This window comes from Piliocolobus tephrosceles, unplaced genomic scaffold, assembly GCF_002776525.5.
Source record: "Piliocolobus tephrosceles isolate RC106 unplaced genomic scaffold, ASM277652v3 unscaffolded_26392, whole genome shotgun sequence".
NCBI classification, from domain to species: Eukaryota; Metazoa; Chordata; class Mammalia; order Primates; family Cercopithecidae; genus Piliocolobus; species Piliocolobus tephrosceles.
In genome coordinates this window covers 2,180-8,718 of record NW_022309190.1, presented here as the reverse complement: position 1 = coordinate 8,718, position 6,539 = coordinate 2,180, and the positions used below count along the sequence as shown (strand labels likewise).

At 45.1% G+C, this 6,539-nt stretch overlaps 1 pseudogene; it reads left to right on the top strand.

The window, feature by feature from the left end:
• Positions 1 to 3,215: 3,215 nt before the first annotated feature.
• Positions 3,216 to 4,780, top strand: LOC111530597 (annotated as a pseudogene).
• The last annotated feature ends 1,759 nt before the right edge of the window (positions 4,781 to 6,539 follow it).

Sequence of the window (6,539 nt, the reverse complement as noted above, 5' to 3'; positions counted from 1 at the left end):
TTTGAATCAGTAAACTGAGTGAAGCAGAGTGTGAGTGGGCCTCCCGAGTGTGAGTGGGCCTCATCCAACCCATGGACGGCTTGACTAGGATGGAGGGTTAAGAAAGAAGTTTTTCTGCTCCACTGTCTTTGAGCTGGGACGTCAATCTCATGGTTTTCTTTATTTTCATTCAGGTCTCAATAGATACGCCTTGGCAGCCTGAAAGCCATTGAAAATGGCCTGTGGCCTTGTCCATCTAACGGAGTCCAGTAAAATCCTGGCCATGGAATGGGGAGCTAGAAAGTGAGAAGAACCAAACTCAGCACACAATGACTGAGTTTAAATCTCTGCGCTAAGAGATGATCAGATTCTATCATGGCTTCTAGTAGCATAAGACCATGTCCCATGAATGATCCTAGGCTCCCGTGACAATGATGACAATGCCTACCTAAGAAAGCTCAAGGCTGCCAGGGGAACTTACTTTAGTTCTAGCCAATACCTGCTGATGATGGTAGGTTCAGGATCTTTCTTTCTTATAGCACTTACTAAGAAGGGAATCCTTCCTCCATCCCTTTGAGACATGTGTGTATCTCCTAGGGATTCCAGTGTCTCTTTCCCCAGGATCTGAAAGCCATTCCTTTGAGGTGTCGTCCTCAGGAAGGACTGAGGCTCCGTCTTCTGGTCTCTGTGGGAGGTTAGAATCCTAACGTCTAATATAGACCGCTGGCAGACATAGCTGGCATGATGAGGCAGAAGCTTACAATGACCAGTCTTTTGTAATGTTTCACTTGTGCCCTGACCCCTGCCCTCTCCCCTGCCTCATTCTCTGATTAGAATGCCATCACCTCTGCACAAATGCGAAGGAGCTCAGCCCCTTCCTCTATGGTCAGTAGTTGCTGAATAAAATCTGTTTTCACCGCTTTGATTAATGTCTGATTTATCTTTGACAAAATAAGTGAGAGTGATTGTTTTTAGCAACATGGCAGCTACAAAGAGAAGCACAGACACGGCAGGAGAGGGAGGGAATCACCTGACCCTTCTCATTTCATAGGCATGGTGTTATATAAGTCTATAACAACTGTTATAAACACCTGCCTGGTGTTTATAAGTCTGTGACTTGGCTGGGCTGCCCTAGGGTATCACTCCATGGCTCTGCAGCAAGACTTGAATAGGCTGGTGGTGACACTTGGTGTGACCACAGCCACCTTCAAAGATGCCATTAAGTGTTCATAAGAAAATGAAGGGAAACATAGAAAAACTGATTTTGAAAGATATTTCCTCTCCCGCTTCCTGATACAGAGTGTGTATGATATTGCTGTGATGTTAGTTGGACTGCAATTTAGCATGACAGCCATTCTAATAATTGGCAGTTTCTCCTCGAGTTAAGCCTACCTGATAAGGAAGCACACTTATGTTTATTGATTACCCCTGTAAAATGAACAATACATCTAACAAGGCTTCTACCAAAAATGCCCTTAATAACCTCATTTTTATTCTAAGGAAAAACTGGGTACAACACAAATCTTCATCAACAGAAGAATTTAATGCCGACTGTTATGTAGTCATAAAATGATCCCAGAAGTTCACTGCATAACATCGAAATGAGGAACCCACATTGATGCCACTGATGGCAGAAAATCATGATACAAAAATGAGAGAGACGAGAGAGAGAAAATGTACTATAGCCATAGCAGTGGGTAAAAGCCAAAGAGCTCACTTTCTACTCATGATATTCTTTAGAAAAACCAAAGGAACATGAGCCAATAGCTGTAAGGGTCCAGGTCTACACAGGGTGCCTGTTGGGTGCAGGGTTCTGTTGGTTCCAGTGATGTATCTCAGGTCGGCTAATTTTTACAGGCATAGCCTCTGCAGAAATCTATCAAAGAATAATAAAGAGATAGCTATTTGCATGCTAATTTACCATTGTATAGCAGGGAGAAGAGGCATTAGATTGTTTTCGTCAAATAAAACTAAAACCAACATTTATGAAGGAAAGAGGAGAAGAAAAAACTCACCTGGGACGTTTGTGATTTTGCTTCCCTTGGATAAGAGACTTGACAGAAAGTTTTCAAAGAGGTCACTGTGGCCTGTCTTCTCCAGACCCATGACGCTTGGTCACCACAGAAAACAATTACAGACGTTGGAGGACTTTAAAATATCCTAGAAGTTTAGTAGTTCATCCTATGCCACAGAATCTCTGTGTGATGTCCACCATGTCCTTCTGTTGTACACTCCTTCAGTTAAGCCAGGAGGACGCCTCTCCCCTCAGTGGAGTGTCATACTCCACTGTGTAGAAAAGTTTTTTCTCCACATGTGTAGAAAAGTTTGTTGTGCTGGCAAGTAAATGACAAAATGGACATTGATAGACTTGGGAAACAAATTGGAATATAATCTGTTACCGCTCCCATGGAAGATAAATTTGCAGAATGTACTCAGATGAGAAGCATCAAATAAATGCTGTAATGTAAAACTGGCACATGCTGTTCTCTACACTATAGAAATATCTGCAGGAGTGACCAAAGATATGTGTACAAGTATGGTAGAGATTGCAGCATCATTTGTTATCCTAAAACCATGAAACTCACCTCATTTCAAAAACATCTTGAAAAGGGTTAAATAAATCATGCACAAACTGAGGAAGAAATGCTGTTTTCACGAACAATGGCGAGGATCACCATGAGGATGACTGATTCCACTGGTCACATTATGGATAGAGCAATCAGTAAACCCTGGCACATCCTGGGGATAGGATACTACTGTAATAGGCCTTCTATTATTAAACATGAAAAACTCGAGGCACCTTACTCCCCCAAGCCTTCCATGAGAGAAAAGAAGATCTTTATCACACCAGAAGTGAGTTCCTGTCTCAGGTCTCTGGGATTCCTGAGTTTGACAGGTATAAGGCACCATGGCCCTTACCAAGCCTCAGACTTAAGAAGGTGGGAAAGAGGACATGTATGTCTCCTGATTAGACTGGAGTTGATTGTGCATCAACAGAAACGAGTTAAAACACAAAGCGACTCGCCCCTGGGTGGGACCGGACTGCGCTACAGAAAGCGCTACTGCTGTTTCTACGGAGCGCTATATGCAGGGCACACACACCGAATTCCCCCCATCCCTTCTGTCCTGAGGGCCCGCCTGGCAGGACAGAAAACCGGTAAGATGAGAGCGGTGAGTCGCGCTGATCACGTTGCATACCCGCGGGTTAGGAGATTCTGGAGCCAGAAGGACACCGAATGGCCTTCGCCCGCCCTGCCCCTCGCCTGCTTTGAAACGCCCTGGTCTGCGACCCGGGCCTGAGCCGCCTGGGGGCCCAAGGGAAGCTGAACGCCCGGTGGGCTTCCAGGATGGCTCTTCCCGTTCTTTGCGCCGCCCTCACCCAGTGAGGAAGCCTATGCCCACCCTGCCCAGTCACTTTCAGGGACGCTGCGGAGTTTCCGCTGTCATCTTCGTATCCTGTGTCCGCGCGCAGGGGCTCCTCCAGGGCAGGGATGGTGGTGAGAGTCGCTCTTGGTCCCCTCGCGGGGAGCAGGGTCTGCCACTCACCAGGGCGCACGACTAGGACTTGTCCAATGAATCCATCCTCGCCTTTAGCTTTTAGTCCTTTGAAGAATCCTGAGAATGTAAATCATGAACTATTTTTCTATGGGGAAGGTTTGTTTTGTTTTGTTTTGCGACAGGGTCTCACTTGGTCGCCCAGGCTGGAGTGCAGCGGTGCAAAAATGGCTCACTGCAGCCTCGACCTCCCGGGGTCAAGCGATCTTCGTGCCTCAGCCCCCAAGTAGCTGGGACTGCAGGCGCGCGCCGCCACGTCCAGCCAATTTCGTATTTTTTGTAGAGGCAGGATTTCCACATGTTGCGGAGGCTAGTCGCGAAGGGGAAGTAAGTTCTTTTTTGGAAAGCATTTATTCCGATTGATTTCTTGGCATCCCTGGGGCTGACAAGGGGCGAGGCCTCCAGTGGCCTCTCTTGCCACTCTGAGCGGTGGAGCTGCGGGGGCTCAGCTGAGCTGTTTTTGGGTGCCTCTCTGGGGCAGGAGGCCGGGAGCCGGGCAAGGGATGAATACAACAGGGAATTGCGAGGAGGAGGGCAAGGAAGGCGGCAGAGGCGTGGACCCGGGAGACGAAACTTCCCAGTAGCTTTGTGCAGCGGTAAGGACTGCACAAGGGAGAGATGAGAAGTGTTTTTCTATTGTAGCAGAATAGGGAAGAAAGGGAGGAAAAGTGGAGAGACACCAAGGAAGAACAAAATCTACGCGGACCCTTACGTCTCCAAAACGGAAGCAGCCCTGCATTAAGTTTAAAGAAGGAGCCCAGCGCGCTTCAGCTCGTGTGGCTCGCGGTGATAGTATTGTGGTTAGTACTCTGCGCTGTGGCCGCAGCAGCCTTGGCTGGAAGCCGAATCACCGCAATGTCCCTCCTAGGGTGTAGTGCTCTTTTTTCCCTTTCGCCTCTAATCTCAGCCTAGGCTGCGCCGTTTACCTGTGTGGCTAGAGAGGTCACAACTTTCCTGTGGCTTCGGAGCTCTCTGTAGCGACAAGAATAGAAAGAACCCCTACCCTGCACGCCTAGAGGTCCGGTCATCTTGAAAGACTTTTACGCCCTCTCTGAGCAAGGACAACACCCAAAAGGTGAGGTGCCCCCTCTCAGTCAACCTTATCAGAATCTTTTACTGTTGACACGATGTGGCCCTACCCGTTTTTCTGGCTCAGATATTTCAAAAATCCGTGGGGCCCATTCAGGCCAAATCAGAAATGAACAAGAGAAGAGGAGTTCTCACTCCAACTGGGTATTTTAAGTAAAACCGAAAGAATACAATAAAATCTAAAGTTAATGACATTCCCCAACCACAATCTTGAATTTTGTTTTTATGTATTTGTTTTATTTTATTTTATTTTATGTTTTGCTATCAGTAAATGACTGAAGTATAATCCACAGAGACTAAAGTGCACCAATCTTAAGTGTGTGGCCCAGTGCATTTTGACAAAAGAAACCATCACATAGATCAAGTTATGGGACATTTTCAACAGACCAAGAAGTGGTTGGAGCCCCTTTCCAGTCAATCCTCACCCCATCCCCACTTAGCCAATCACCATTCTGATTTCTATCTCCATGATTTACTTTTGCTTCTTGTAGAAATCACGTAAAGGACTATACTGATTTTGACTTTTTTTTTTTTAATGCAACAGTGGTTATGAGATGCTTCCACTTTATGGCATGTATCTCAGCTCTTTGGTGTTATTGATGAGTGTTATTCCAACATGTGAATACACTACAGTTGATGGACACTTGGGATATTTCTAGTTATGGCTATTGTGAATACGGTGTTTCCAAATATTCTACTATGGGCCTTTTTATGGGCCTGTGCCTTCATTTCTGTTGAGTATAAACCTAGTAATGGAATGGGTGGCTTATGAAGTAAGGGTATTTTTAACTGTATTAGAAACTATCAGACAGTATTTTAGAATGGTGGCACTATTGTATTCTCTCTCTCTTTTTTTTTTTTTTTTTTTTTTGAGACAGAGTCTTGCTTTGTTGCCCAGGCTGGAGTGCAATTGCATGATCTCTGCTCACTACAACCTCCACCTCCCAGGTTTAAGCAATTCTTCTGCCTCAGCCTCCTGAGTACATGGGATTACAGGAGTGTACCACCATGCCTGGCTAATTTTTGTATTTTTAGTAGAGACAGGGTTTCACCATGTTGGCCAGGCTGGTCCCGAACTCCTGACTTCATGATCTGCCCGCCTCAGCCTCCGAAAGTGCTGGGATTAGAAGTGTGAGCCATCGTGCCTGGCCTATGCGCAAACTTTTGTATTAGAATAGAAAAGTTGAGAAGATAGTACACAGGATGGAGTAAAGAGGATGGAATGGGTTTTCGGAAACCAATTCACACTTTAAAGTTGTTTTAATACCCCTCACTCCCAAAGAACAATGCATGTTCTCCAAAGACATCCCTTTATTAAAATATGCAGAGAAAGTGTGGGATAAAAGAGCATATATTAAACTCCTCAGAACGTGTGTCTAGAAGTGGACAGGGGAATGGGAGTGGGATGAACAGAGAAAAGAAGGAAAGACAGTAAGGGCCTTGCTGAGAGCAGCTACCATAATGTGCCCTGAGCTAAGGTACATGATCACCTTCTTCCTGTGCACCTGAGATCTAAAATAATATATTAACAAATCAGGGATGTGGAATTTCAAAAACACTACAGGAAAACAAAAAACTTATCCAAACAGAACAGTCTAGTTAACAAACGCTGGAAGAGATTTTACAAACAAAGCAGAAACACAGAAATCATACAATGAGGTGGTGGAAATGAGACTAACTATGCCCATCATCTCCAACATAACACTAATTCCTCTGAATTATAATGGATCTAAGTCTCTCCGATTGGATAGAAAAGGAAATGCCAGCTCTAATGGTTTAATGGCAGGAAAGGGTTAAATATTCAAAGCAGTCCACATTATTATTATTATTATTATTATTATTATTATTATTATTATTTTGAGACAGAGTCTCGCTCTGTCACCAGGCTGGAGTGCAGTGACCCGATCTCGGCTCAC